Below are 14813 nucleotides of genomic sequence, written 5' to 3'. Positions count from 1 at the left end.
TCTGTACTAGTTCAATATATCAACTAAACTTCTACTGACATTCTTCCACGGTCATCGTGATATCATCAGTACCGACATAACAAAAATCTAATTTTTGAAACTCATATCATAAATTCTATTTATTTCTATTGCTTTATTAGTGCACGGATTCAATCAGCTGTTAACTGGTACTCAGTTATTGCATTAATATCTATAATGCATTCTAGCTTAATATCTCACGCCTGATATCAGCACATTCAATCTTATTTCCTCAATTTTGTATTTCATCTGCTATGACTAATCTTACAACTGTATTCCATCTACTCACAGGCAAAATCTCAGCAAATACGATGAATACAGGCTCATCAGATACAGAATCTATCATAACAAATCACTGATCTATGAATGTATGCTATGCAATCAATATATAAGCGGTTAACTAGAATTAACTCACGTACCTGTAATATTCTTATCTGATACAACTTGAGCCTTTCAGTTAGGGGAGCTATGCTTATATATCTTCATCTGCTGGCATTTAGACTGACTCGATCTTTGCTGTTATTGTCACTATCGCTTGCTTCATAGCTGTATTCCTATGAATGTTTAGTGAAGGTGATGATTATAGGTTTTCACACTTACAGAGGCGTGAATAAAATTTCAACTCTACCTCGTACTACCGGTTCATGATTTCGTTCTTCTATTACTGGCTTGAAATCACCTTATGCTTCTATTCTGCAAAGTCTTCTTTTCTATCTTCTTTATCATATACGGAAAGAAACAATTCTGTTTACTTACCTTCCAAACATGTAAATACTTCTTCTGGCAACTTCACCAACTTCTTGCTAAGTCCTGGAGTTGATATCAATCAAGCCGATTCTATGTTCATCAAAATATTCTTCACTTGAACAACTGATTCAGCTTTTCAATTCAACCCCTTTCTAGACATAGTATATTCTGTATCTTTCTGAGTTGGCGAGTACTAGCTTTGGAGTTGTTCAACTAACATACTCCTCAGGGCAATCATCATATCGATCGGCTCAAAAACGTACCTCAACTCTGTTCTGTTCTATCTGCGGTTCTGTTCTGTATAAGGTTCTCATTCTATCTGTACAATCTGTCTTATGCAATAACAGAAGCAATATATATGGCAGATATTATAACATACAATGTCAGTATATCGTACATATATTCTCATGCTTCTTAATAGAACACATACTTGCAATTTCTCATGCTTTTTCACATATTACATGCTTAAAACAAATTCACTTATTCTAATGAATTCAAGAAATCAGGCATACATAACAACATATAAGCATGTAATTCTTATCTCAATAAAGCAAGTAGTGTTCAATCAAGCAATCATAGTCGCATACAATTCTGTAAAGCAAGTAAAGCATACTCATGCCATACTATAAATGCATGCGACTCAATCTACCCCGCTCAACTTCTATCTTAGTCCAAGACTTTATGCTCTGATACCACCTGTTGTGGGGACCTCGGGTGCTAATCTCATCTTAATGGCAATAAATGATTAATCAACAATTAATCATATAATAAAAAAATATTCAAACCAAATTTTTTTTTATTTTTTTTTCAGAACCCCACGCGCGCCCGCACCCCACTTCAGGCGCGCCCGCGCATAGGTTTCGTACAGAATCTGGTAAAATGATAAACATAATAGTTGTATATCTTTCTCTTAGCTTTCCAATGCCGCCAACCGCACCCTAATCGGAGTTTTCAGTAAAATGTTATGCTCATTCTACCAAAAAGGATCGGTGCAGAAATTTACAAAAATTATCAAAGGTTACAACAAAGATCAAAGTTGCTAGGGCTATTTCAAATCTAAAAAATTGCATACATAATCTCAATATGTCCGAAGCATAAACACATGCATATCTAGACATAACAATAATCGCATACATGTTTCTAAGGTGCAATACAACAAACTCAATTCTAAGTTTTCTAAGCTCAAACTAAATCAACACTTTCTATCATGCATTTGACAGCAATCTATTCTTAGCCCGAAGTCACCACATGCTAATTTTTCTCAATCTTGAGCTATCCAAGTCACATCTGACTCGCTCATGCCCCAAACCTGATGCAATGCACACATACAAACAAAGTAACAGCCGGATAACTCCGGTGAGAATAAATCTCAATATGAACAACATGCATATACATCAGTTAAACATATGATATCTATATGCCAAATGAATCATAAATCTTCAATCATGTAATAGGAGGTAAAACATGATAGTATGTTCATCTTTAATACCAAATATATAAACTCATTCAATTCTTGAATGTCATAACATAACATGCTAGCATTTATAAACGCATATTCTAATCTCTAGAAATCTCTAGGTTAATGCATAAATGCAATGCATGTGCCAAGGAATAGGCTATCGAATCTGATATCAATAAATCATAATTCTGGGATCCCGGGGAAATAAAATCTTTAACTAACCACCGACTCTCCCAATCGAGGTGGCGTCAAATCTCTCAATCCCCTGACGTTGGTTCAACTATAGTGAGTTATCTAGCTCTGGAAATAAATCTATATTTCGTGCCATGAGTCAGCTGACTCTGGAAGTAAATCTACATTCCGTGCCACTCAACTACAGTTTTCCAAACGTTATCTGCACTCTAGGCCTTTCAACCCTCTGTACTTTTCAGGCTGGAGTTCAAGATGAATGCAACATAATCTGAATGCATCAAATCATACATAAGCTAAAACAACATCTTGAACACATCAATCATATAATCATATGATCATATAATCACTCAAAGATACCGACAAATCTGTAAGCATCACATGGAATATGTAAGACATGTTCAATACAAAACATAATATAAATCAAAGAAGACAAATAAACATTGACATAAATATTCTGGAAATTCAAAAAGATATCTATCTTGAATAATCTATCCCATTTATGTAAACGTAAACAATAACATATATTAAACATGTATGTATGTGATTTTAGGCAACTCGATAATCAGAAACAACCTCGAGTTATTCTGCCCATCTTATTAATGTCTATTCATACCTGCATTTCTGATTCAAATAGCTGACCCTCTGTCAATTCTTGATCAACTACAAGCTGTCCAAATTTGACATCAAATTCTGCTTATTTCAATCAGTGCTACTTGAAGGTATTCTTGATTCAACTTCAAACACTTCAAGTCATTCGAACTTGAACTCGTCAATTAAACTTCGATAATCTTCAAGTCAAATCTGAAATAATGTATAACATATCTAAACATCAATTTCCAATCTGAATCGATGTTTCTTTAAAGCTGATACATTTCAAATCTGACTAATACAATCGGAATTCAAACCGACGTCGCAACTATTCGACTTCGATAATTCTTTCGATTCAAATATCATTCTAAACTCAATTGCATATTCAATTCATCCACTAAACACTTGAGGATGAGCTTTAGACATTGATAATACATAACAATTCAAAATCTTGAACTAGCGGCGTAACGATATGATTTCGGTCTATCCAAAAGCTTAAACATCATTTAGACAATCATATCAATCACATATCATCACCACTTCTAGCAACAAATAACGTGAACATCATCCCTAAAAATCTGAATTTCTATAATTCTTTCAATATTCCAAAACACGTCCAAACGACGATCTTTTCTCGATCCGTCTTAGATATACTATCGTCGTATATGCTAGAACATGTTTATACAATCAAATCTTAATTATAACAACAACATAAAATTCAAACATGATATAACTTCATAAAACTTACGTCAAAACGTAGCACTCGGAGCTGTGATCGCAAATATACGATCAATCGGAAATTCTACCGGGCGGATTGAATTTAATCGGGACTCGAAAAGGCAAAAATGGTTGAAACCCCTTTTCTTTTCTCCCACTCGACCACCTCTGGAATTTTTGGCTACAATCTGATCAACTTACACGTTTTTAAGTGGCAAGTTGCATGATTATTGCATTTTGGTCCCTGCACTTTGGCCTAATTGCAATTCAGTTCCTGAACAAGCGATTTAATTCAATTTCAATCCTAAATAATTTAAGAATATTAGAATTCAAGTATAAACTCTAAATATTCTCAAATTAAATATTCTTGGATTAAAATTAAATCATTTCGGACATTATTGCACTTTAGTCCCTGAATTGCTCAATATTTTCAAATTGGCCCTTTCTCGGATTTTATCCTCAAAGTTCATTCTTGATATTTATCATCTTGGAATTCACATCTTAAATTACATAAATATCAATTGCAAATATTTTTAATCTTTTAATTTAAGAATTCCGGATAATAAACTTCTTAAAATCCGAAAATCCTCAAATTAAATATTTCTGACCCGAAATTGCAATTCCACATTTCTTAACTTCTTCAAATAAATATTTTCTCATATCCGGAATTTAAATCTTAAATTCTGTCATTAAGAACTTAATATTTACGGGCCTTACAGCTAATCTCATATCTTAAGGGCAATTAATGAATAAGCATCATTAATCTAATAAGGAAAGAAAGGATTCAAAAAAAATAAATTAAATTTTTTTTTTCAAAAAGGGGTGCGCCCCTGTCGCCAAAAACTACCGCGGGGGCGCCCCTGTTTTTTTCCAAAACAGTAGGCTAATCTCCAGGCTGCGCGCGAGCCGTCAAAAATTACCGCGGGGGCGCCTCCTGGAGCAGAAACTTGCCCTGTTCTTTGTCCGCAAATCTGATCCCTTCAACTCCTTCCAATTCATCAAACTCAAGTCTAAAACATGATATAAAAGATCCAAATCATGCATATTAATATAAACAAGGTCTCAAGCATCTATACATGTATTTATTACATCGCACAAGTCTCTAAAGAAACGATAAACGACATAATCTATCTCAAGTTTCATACATGTATTCCAAAACCCACAAGTTCTAAGGTTCCATGCTTCTAACATTCAAAACATCATCTATAACCCAAGTCCTCACGTGCTAGACTCTCTCCTAGCTGTCAATGACGTCGATGATCAGCTCCTGCCCTCTCTGTTGTCATGCACACATACAAAACAAGACAACAGCCGGATAAACTCCGGTGAGATACAAATCTCAGTATAACCAACATATCGAAAGCGTTAAATAAATCATATTTACTCTATTTAAAACTCGACTCAACAAATAGAGTACTCAAACGCTTTAAATACGAATTGATTCATATAACTTCGAAGCCATCAAGATTCATAAATGATCTTGACATGAATATCCATCTAATGAATTCGTAAACGACTCGCAAATAAGGTTAACCGCAACCTTGGCTTAGAATCAATTCGATATAACATCATATCAACTCAAATTTAAAGATCCACTACCTGAGATGGATCGACAACACCACAATCAAATCAAAACATAAACAAGTATGTGATTTTTGCGGGCCAACTCAAACATAATCGTTCTTGAGTTTCAAAGTCCCTACTTCGCGATGTCGTCATTATACCTTCATTTATCGAGGTTCTGAACTCTTCAAATCTGCGAGATATAATCAAAATACATATATCAAACTTCATACCAATCTATCATTTCAGAAACGAGTCAAAACCATCAAGAATTCATCAATCCCTTGCATTTCAAACCTCAACTCTTTCTTCGTTCGTTCAAGTCGGCGTCTTGTGTCGTTAAGCCTTCAAACTCAACTGAAACTGAATAAGAAAAATACTATAACATTCATAACATCTCAACAACAACTTCAACTCAGAAATTGGCTATCAAAATAGTTCCAAAACTCGATTAAACGACATAGCGATTCAAAATCGGTAACCGACGTAATCTCGACTTCGAAACTTGTAACTCCAATTCATATATCAGCATGTATCATATAAAACTCAGTCATAAAACATCTTATCAGCAGCTATAGTCATCGATATACAAGCTACAAATCATAATCAATCCCTTCAATCATCCAACTTTGATCCAGTTTCGAAAATAGAAGCGATACAATAGCAAGAACACAATCAACAACTAAAAATCTGATATCTGCTCCATAATGATTTCGAAATCCATAAAACACAGCATAAAACTTACACGAGATTGAATCTCTTGTCGTAAGGGTTCCAGAACAATTTACGGAATCGAAATCGGACAACCGGTTCAAAAGTTACAAGGATTTGAAGATCAAACTTTCAAAGAAAACAAATAAGATCTCGGATCTGTTTCTCAATTTCTGAATAAGGAATTAAGTACACGTGCAAAATCTGAGTAATCCAACACAAATCTGATAACTTTCAATAAAATTGCACTTTAGTCCCTAGATTCTTCAATAATTGCAATTTGGTCCTCGGCCCTTATTTTAATTCAATTTCAATCCTAAATAATTTAAGAATATTAGAATTTAAATAAAAACTCTAAATATTCCCAAATTAAATATACTCGGATTAAAATTAAATAAATTCGGATTAATCTCTAATTAATCCCGGGCCTTACATTTCTCCCCCACTAAGACATGAGTTCGTCCTCGAATTCATAAACAGTATAGATATGCAGTTCGTATGCTCATAAGAATAAAGAATAACTGAAAACTGAATAAGAACTCACATCAGTGGAATAGATAAGGAAATCGTTGCTTCATATCTTCTTCGACTTCCCAAGTCGCTTCTTCAACTCTGTGTCAACTCCATTGAATCTTCACCAATGGAATGGTCTTCGTTCGGAGTTGCTTCGTCTTTGTATCAAGAATCTGAATAGGTTGCTCGAAATAACTAAGAGTGTCATCCAATTCAGCTTCATCGGAGTGAATCACATGAGATGCATCAGATATGTACTTCCTCAACATCGATACATGAAAGACATCATGTATTCCAGATAAAGACATAGGAAGAGCGAGTCGATAAGCTAGATTGCCTATCTTCTCGAGAATCTCATACAGCCCAATATACCTCGGAGATAACTTCCCTCGTTTTCCAAATCGAACGGTACCTCTGAACGGTGAAATCTTCAGAAACACTCTATCTCCCTGATCAAATGATAACGGCCGTCGTCGTACATTCGCATATCTGGTCTGTCTGTGCTGTGCTGTTCTCATTCTCTGCTGTATCAGTTTCACCTTTTCAGTCATCTGTCTGATCATATCTGGCCTTAACTCAGGTACCTCAGAAACATCATCCCAATACAAAGGCGATCGACACTTCTTCCCATATAACTCTTCGAATGGTGCCATCTCTATACTCGTCTGATAACTGTTGTTATAAGAAAATTCCACGAGTGGTATAGAATTTTGCCATGTAACACCAAAATCAAGTACTACAGCTCTAATCATATCCTCAAGCGTCTGAATGGTTCGTTCAGATTGACCGTCGGTTTGAGGATGGTAAGTAGTACTCAAATGTAAACGCGTACCTAGAGCTTCCTGTAGGCTATGCCAAAAGTGCGAAGTAAACCTCGGATCTCGGTCAGATACAATAGACTTTGGCACACCATGAAGTCTTACCACTTCTCGAATATAAAGATCCGCCATTTGATCATGACGATAAGTCATTCGATAAGGAATAAAGCACGCAGATTTCGTCAATCTGTCAATGATCACCCAAACAGCATCGCATCCTCGAGATGATCGTGGCAACTTCGTTACAAAGTCCATGGAAATGTGATCCTATTTCCATTTAGGAATTGATAAACTCTGTAATAAGCCACCTGGTTTCTTTCTTTCAGTCTTCAATTCAGTCACATCAGACTTCATTTGTTTCCACCAGTACTGACTCTTCAAGTCGTTGTACATCTTTCTGCCTCCAGGGTGAACACTAAAGCGACTACATTGTGCTTCTTTCAGAATATTCTGTCTCAAGTCTGCAATATTGGAAACAACTATTCGGTTATTCATATACAAGATATCATCGTCACTAACTTTGTACTCAAACTGATGTCCTGATCTGATCATTTCAATCGATTTCTGTACATTCTGATCAACTTTCTGTGCTTCTTTGATACGAATCAACAACTCTGGCTCAGCACTGATTGCATAAACTCTCATAGGCCTTCTATCTGTCTCAAATACATATCCAGAAACACAACAATTCTCAATCAAATTAGATACACCTATAGTAGATAAAGATAAAGAACATACTTTTCTACTCAGGGCATCTGCTACTGCGTTAGATTTTCCCGGATAATATTTGATTTCACAATCAAAATCCTTCAATAAATCAAGCCATCGTCGTTGTCTCATGTTCAATTCAGATTGTGAGAATAGATACTTCAGACTTTTATGATCAAAAAAGATTTCAAACTTCTCGCCGTATAAATAATGTCTCCAGATCTTCAATGCAAAAACGATAGCAGCCAATTCAAGATCATGAATCGGATACCTAACCTCATGTGGTTTCAGTTGTCGAGAAGCATAAGCAACAACATGTCCTTTCTGCATTAAAATACATCCCAAACCCTGGTGAGAAGCATCACAATAAACAATAAAATCACCAGTACCTTTAGGGATTGTCAACACTGGCGCAGTAGTCAATCTCTTCTTCAGTTCAACAAAACTCCTTTCACATGCCTCAGACCAAACAAGTGGTGCATTCTTCTGTGTAAGCTGTGTAATAGGCTTCGCTATAGATGAAAAATCTCGAATGAATCGACGATAATAACCAGCTAAGCCCATAAAATTTCGAATTTCTGGCACAGACGTCGGTCTTTGCCAACTGATCACAGCTTCTACTTTGCTTGGATCCACTGATATACCATCTCCTGAAATTATATGGCCAAGAAACACGACTCGCTGCAACCAAAACTCACATTTGGATAACTTGGCATATAATTTTTCTTCCCGTAATGTTCTCAATACAATTCGGAGATGATCAGCATGTTCACACATATTCTTAGAATAAATCAAGATATCATCGATAAATATGATCACAAAATCATCTAGATATCTTTGAAATACCCTATTCATCAATCCCATAAAAAATGCTGGTGCATTCGTTAGACCAAAAGGCATGACTATGAATTCATAATGGCCATACCTGGTTCTAAATGCAGTCTTAGGAATATCTTCATCTCTAACCCTCAATTGATGATAACCGGATCGTAAATCAATCTTCGAATATACTGACGATCCCTGCAATTGATCAAATAAATCATCGATACGAGGTAAAGGATAGCGATTCTTTACCGTTGCTTTGTTCAATTGTCGGTAGTCAATACATAGTCTCATCGATCCGTCCTTGTGACGCCTAAAATCCAATATACTAAATCGCATGAATTAATTTAATAAATATTAGGATTATTATTATTTTTAGTTTAATTGATTTAAATTCTTTATGTGAATTATGTGTTAATAAATATTTTTATTATTTATTCAAATGATTTTATTTTACTAGCTATTTAATTAATATTTTTAATTGTTTAGGTTTATCTGTCCAAATGATTTTATTGTGCAATTTAAATTTCTTAAATATTTTAAAGGCTTAAGCTTGAATATTTAAATGATTTTTAATTGTTTAGTTTACTCATTAAAATTATTTTAATTGTTTAGCTTATTTATTTAAATACTTTTGATTGCCCAATTTATTTATTTTAAATGACTTAAATTTAGTGGTTAGTTATTTTAAATGATTTTATTGCTTAGTTTATTTTATTTAAAAGATTTTATATGTCCAAATCATTTTAAGGTTTTTATTTCTGCTCGTGTATTTATTTAAGTTACTTTTAAACGTTAGTCCAGTTTGTTTAAATTATTTTAAATCGCTTTGTTTGACATTTAAATATTTTACTCGTTGCCGTGAAATCGAAATATTTAAAGTGCTTAAATTCTTGGATTTTTAAGCTTGTATTTTAATTAGTGAAATTTAAATTTCCTAAATCCTAGTTCCTAAGTTTAGGTAGTATTTTTAGAGGTGTGTAGTATTTTCTTTTTATTTATTAAACCCTCTCACACACACCAATTAAAATACTACATATTATTATATATTATTATACACTTGTTTTTAAAAAATAAAATTTCCAACACAAGAAATCCCCAATTTATACCCTAAAATTCACACTCAAATCTCATTTCCCTCACACACCCCTTCACGACATTTCTCATATCCTCTCAAAGCTGCAACCCGTCGGCTTCAGCTCCTTTAACCATTTCTCGCCGCCTCAGCCGTCTCTTCTTCTTCTTCTCCGGCGGAGCATCTTCCCCAGCAGCTGGTCGGAGTCTCGAGCGTGAGTTAGCTCCATTTCCAGCCCCCTTCCAGCTCACTCTCCTCTTTGCATTTCGAATTTTGTGGGTATTAAAGGTTGAAGGCAAGTGTAGGATTTTCTTGGGCTCTCATTCAAGCTAGTTATGCTCTTGTTCATATTCCCTTTAATATTTTCGAAATGCTTGTTAATGTATGCATATAGGGTTCGAAATTTTGACAATTTTCAGCAGGGTTCTTGGGGGATTTTCGAAATTTGGAAGTGCCATAGGTTTTAAGGAGTTGCATTATGTATTGTGATGGAAAGAATGGGGTGTTTTGCTTTCTAATATGATTTTTGAAATTTTCAGAAGTATGCCCCGTTTATATTTCGAAACTTGCATTGTATTAGGGCTGTTTTGAATGTATGATTATTGCATTATGTTGTTTGCTATTGGTTGCATTGATTTAACAAGTCAAGGCACGTTTGGTTGCTTTATCTTGATGATTTTGATATGTGGTGTCGAAGTGAAGAAGTGGGCTGCCCAAGTGTTTGATGTAAGTCCTAAGAGATGGTTTTAAGTGTGTTTGATGGATTGGAGTGGTCTTAGAAGCAAGGGTGCATGATTGGTGAAGGTTTCACAAACTAGTAGGGCATTTGAGGTGTCTAGTTTGGACAGGGCAGTCTGAATTCGGGGCAGGGCAGTTTCCTGGTCGAGGTCTGTGTCGATTCTGTTTTGTCCTAAGTTTAGTTCATGACGTTTCGGTCGTGTCGGTATAAAATAGGCTTAATTCGGATAAGTATTCAATAAGTTATGAATTTTTGAGGTTTAAGTGTCGGTGCAGAAATTTATAGTCAAAAGTGGGCTGTCCGGGATGGGTTGTTTGGCATTTTGTATAAGAGGTCAAATGAAGTTGAAACCTGGTCATATGGTTAATTTTAAGAGTTAGGAAAGTGTCGGTTCAAGCGGGACGGGTTTTGGTTAAGGCATGAGTGAGAAAAAGGGTTTTTCAGTTTTCTTGCTCGATCTAAGTTGAAAAGTGAGGACTTTGTCAAAAGAGTAAAGTCTTGAGGGTTAGGGGCAGCCACTCGCTCATCGTTTTCACATGCAATGGAGTCGAGTCTCATTCTTGAAATTGCACGTTCGTGTGTGTGAGTCTCATTCTTGATGCCAAAGAAAAATTTAAAGAAAGTCTTTTTGAGTCTTGCATGCCAAAGTATAATTGAGTTGAGTCTCATGTCTTAAAGGTTGCCTATTCGTGTACATATGACATGTTCTTGAGTTTCATAAAGTGAAAGGAAGTTTTCTTGTTTTGCATGCTATAAAGAGGTGTGAGTCGAGTCTTAATGAATAAAAAGGAAAAGAAAGTAAATGTTTTTGAATGAAGTGATTTGTTTGTGACAAAGAGGGGTGTTGCTAGGCCGGGGGATGCCTCGGTCTACTCACCAAGAGGTTATAGAGGTTTAGGTAGGGAGCAAGAGACATCTTGTTTATCCTTGCCACAGAGAGCAATGTGGGATCGGGAGTAATCTCGGTCTCCTTGCCACAGAGGGGCAATGTGGGATCGGGAGTTATCTCGGTCTCCTTGCCACAGAGGGGTTAAGTTCGTCGGGAGAAATCTCGTCGTCTTGCCGGCATAGTGCACTGCAGCCATGATCATGATCGAAACAGAGGGTCACAAATCAAGGATCTGATTTCTAGAGGAAAAAGTAAAAGAAAAGAAAAGTTAAAGTTTCAAGTTTCAGTTGACTCGTCTTACGTTTATGTCAGCCAGTCAGTAATGCATGAAGTTCAGTTAGATGTTATGAAAAATTGAAAGTTATGTAAGTTGAATGTTATGAAAGTTGAAGGTCTCCCATAGCGTGAGTTCATCAATGCATGTTACTATACTTTCTAGTTTCATGCATATTTATAGTTAAAGTTCAAAGTATACTATGTATCATAGTTTGAGTACAGCATCATGTATTTTAAACCTTGTTATCAACTGTTTATGCTTGTTGAGTCTTTAGACTCACTACGCTTGTTTGATTGCAGGTGATGAGTTATATGTTGAGGTGATTGAGGGGCAGGATCCACTGGGTTGAGGCCACTGGTAGTGCAAAGCCCAATGACCGTCGCTGTTGAATGTTTAAATTTTCCGCGTATTAACTCTGATGTGTAGAATGATTATGAGAATGGTAGTTTATAGCCAGGATGTGTTTTCCCTGTGCTTGTTGAAGTTTATTCCTTAGCGCACTTTATTTTGTAACCGGGAGGTGGTTACTTGTCTTTGCATGTTTATGATTAACGCACTTTATTTTGTAACCGGGAGGTGGTTACTTGTCTTTGCATGTTTATGATTAGCGCACTTTATTTTGTAACCGGGAGGTGGTTACTTGTCTTTGCATGTTTATGATTAGCGCACTTTATTTTGTAACCGGGAGGTGGTTACTTGTCTTTGCACGTTTATGATTTTTGCATTTGAGACTTTCAGTCATCGTTTCTTTCCTTATTTGAAATGCTGACTGGGTCAAGGTGGCTTGTTTACTTTTCAAACGTCTAAGAGACAAAGACGCACAAATTCCAACCCGTAGATTGTCTTTCGTGTAATTTTTCCCATAGGCATGCTGGGACCCACCGAAGCGGCCCGCGTCACCCACATCGCACGTCAACGTCGTGTGATTCATTCTATTGCATCTTTTCTATCCGCGGATTGGACTGAAAGATTCGGGAATAGGACGACGAGGAATCGGAGGAACAATTAGTACGAGTAATAAAAAAAGAAATTAATGAAAAAGGGGTGCAACACGAGGACTTCCCAGGGGGTTACCCATCCTAGTACTGCTCTTGCCCTAGTACGCTTAACTTTGAAGTTTTGATGGGATCCGATGCATTAGTGCTAGTATGATCACATCCAACAGTGAATTAATTATTTATTGTTTTGTCTCTCGAATTGTGAATCGGAGGAACAGGCGCTGCCCTTTCAAACGGACATAACTTTCGATCGGCTGAGAGTTACGGGAGCTTCAGCCTTCTCACGCGAAGCTCGTCTCAATACATATTGCGCTCATCTCGGTCTAAGAGACGGAGACGTACAAAATCCAAACCAAAGATGGTATTTCGGGTCATTTTTCCCGTAGGGCGCGCTGGGACCCACTGAAGCGGCCCGAGTCACCCAAATCGCACGTCCACGTCGTGTGATTCAGTCTATTGCATATTTTCTATCCGCGGATTGGACTGAAAGAGTCGAGAATAGGACGGCGAGGAATCGGAGAAACAAGAAGTACGAGTAATAAAAAAAGAAATAAATGAAAAATGGGTGCAACACGAGGACTGCCCAAGGGGTCACCCATCCTAGTACTGCTCTCACCCAAGCACACTTAAGTTCGGAGTTCTGATGGGATCCGATGCATTAGGGCTTATATGATCGCACCCAACAGTGAATGAATTCTTTATTGTTTTGTTTCTCGAATTGCGGATTAGAGGAACAAGCGCTGCACTTTCAAACACACATAACTTTTGATCGGCCGAGAGTTACGGGAGCTTTAGCCTGCTCACACGAAGCTCGTCTCGATACCTACAGCACGCATCTCAGTCAAAGAGACGGATACACACAAATTTCAACCTGGAGATGGTATTTCGGGTCATTTTTCTCGTATGGTGCATTGGGACCCACCGAAGCGGCCCGCATCACCTATATCGCACGTCCACGTCGTGTGATTCAGTATATTGCATCTTTTATATCCGAGGATTGGACTGTAAGAGTCGGGAATAGGACGGCGAGGAATCGGAGGAACAAGAAGTACGATTAATAAAAAAAAAGAAATTAATGAAAAAGGGGTGCAACACGAGGACTTCCCAAGGAGTCACCCAACCTAGTACTGCTCTTGCCCAAGAACGCTTAACTTCGGAGTTCTGATGGGATCCGGTGCATTAGTGCTGGTATGATTGCACCCAACACTGAATTAATTCTTTGTTGTTTTGTGTCTCGAATTGCGGATCGTAGGAACAGACGCTGCACTTTCAAACGGACATAACTTTCGATCGGCTGAGAGTTACGGGAGCTTCAACCTGCTCACGTGAAGCTCGTCTCGATACCTATAGCGCGCATCTCGGTTTAAGAGATGGAGACACACAAATTCCAATCCGGAGATGGTTTTTTGGGTCATTTTTCCCGTAGGACATGCTGGGACCCATCAAAGCGGCCCGCGTCACCTAGATCGCACGTACACGTCGTGTGATTCAGTCTATTGCATCTTTTCTATCCGAGGATTGGACTGTAAGAGTTAAGAATAGGATGGTGAGGAATCGGAGGAACAACAAATATGAGTAATAAAAAAAAATTAATGAAAAAAGGGGTGCAACACGAGGACTTCCCTGGGGGTCACCCATCCTAGTACTGCTCTCGCCCAATCACGCTTAACTTCGAAGTTCTGATGGAATACGGTGCATTAGTGTTTGTCTGATCGCACCCAACAGTGAATGAATTCACTTTTGTTTTGTCTCTCGAATTGCGGATCGGAGGAACAGGCGCTGCCCTTTCAAACACGAAGCTCGTCTCGATACCTACAATGCGCATCTCAGTCTAAGAGACGGAGAAGCTTAAATTCCAACCCGGAGATGGTTTTTTGGGTCATTTTTCCCGTAGGGCACGCTAGGACCCACCGAAGCGGTCCGCGTCACCCAGATCGCACGTCCACGTCGTGTGATTCAGTCTATTGTATCTTTTCTAT

General features: G+C 37.2%; 2 non-coding genes and 2 pseudogenes across 2 annotated transcripts; all 4 read right to left on the bottom strand.

Annotated features, from left to right (window-relative positions):
- Positions 1 to 12877: 12877 nt before the first annotated feature.
- LOC140869582 (5S ribosomal RNA) lies at positions 12878 to 12996 on the bottom strand (annotated as a pseudogene).
- A 400-nt stretch (positions 12997 to 13396) lies between these two features.
- LOC140869652 (5S ribosomal RNA) lies at positions 13397 to 13515 on the bottom strand (annotated as a pseudogene).
- Positions 13516 to 13917: 402 nt separating this feature from the next.
- On the bottom strand, positions 13918 to 14036 carry LOC140868022 (5S ribosomal RNA). Its single transcript, XR_012145459.1, has one exon. It is a non-coding gene; the product is annotated as a 5S ribosomal RNA (ribosomal RNA).
- A 399-nt stretch (positions 14037 to 14435) lies between these two features.
- Positions 14436 to 14554, bottom strand: LOC140869244 (5S ribosomal RNA). The gene has a single exon (XR_012146628.1). It is a non-coding gene; the product is annotated as a 5S ribosomal RNA (ribosomal RNA).
- Positions 14555 to 14813: the final 259 nt, after the last annotated feature.

The sequence above is a fragment of the Henckelia pumila genome, chromosome 4, assembly GCF_033568475.1.
Source record: "Henckelia pumila isolate YLH828 chromosome 4, ASM3356847v2, whole genome shotgun sequence".
Taxonomy (NCBI): domain Eukaryota; kingdom Viridiplantae; phylum Streptophyta; class Magnoliopsida; order Lamiales; family Gesneriaceae; genus Henckelia; species Henckelia pumila.
This window is presented reverse-complemented; position numbering and strand designations above follow the sequence as displayed.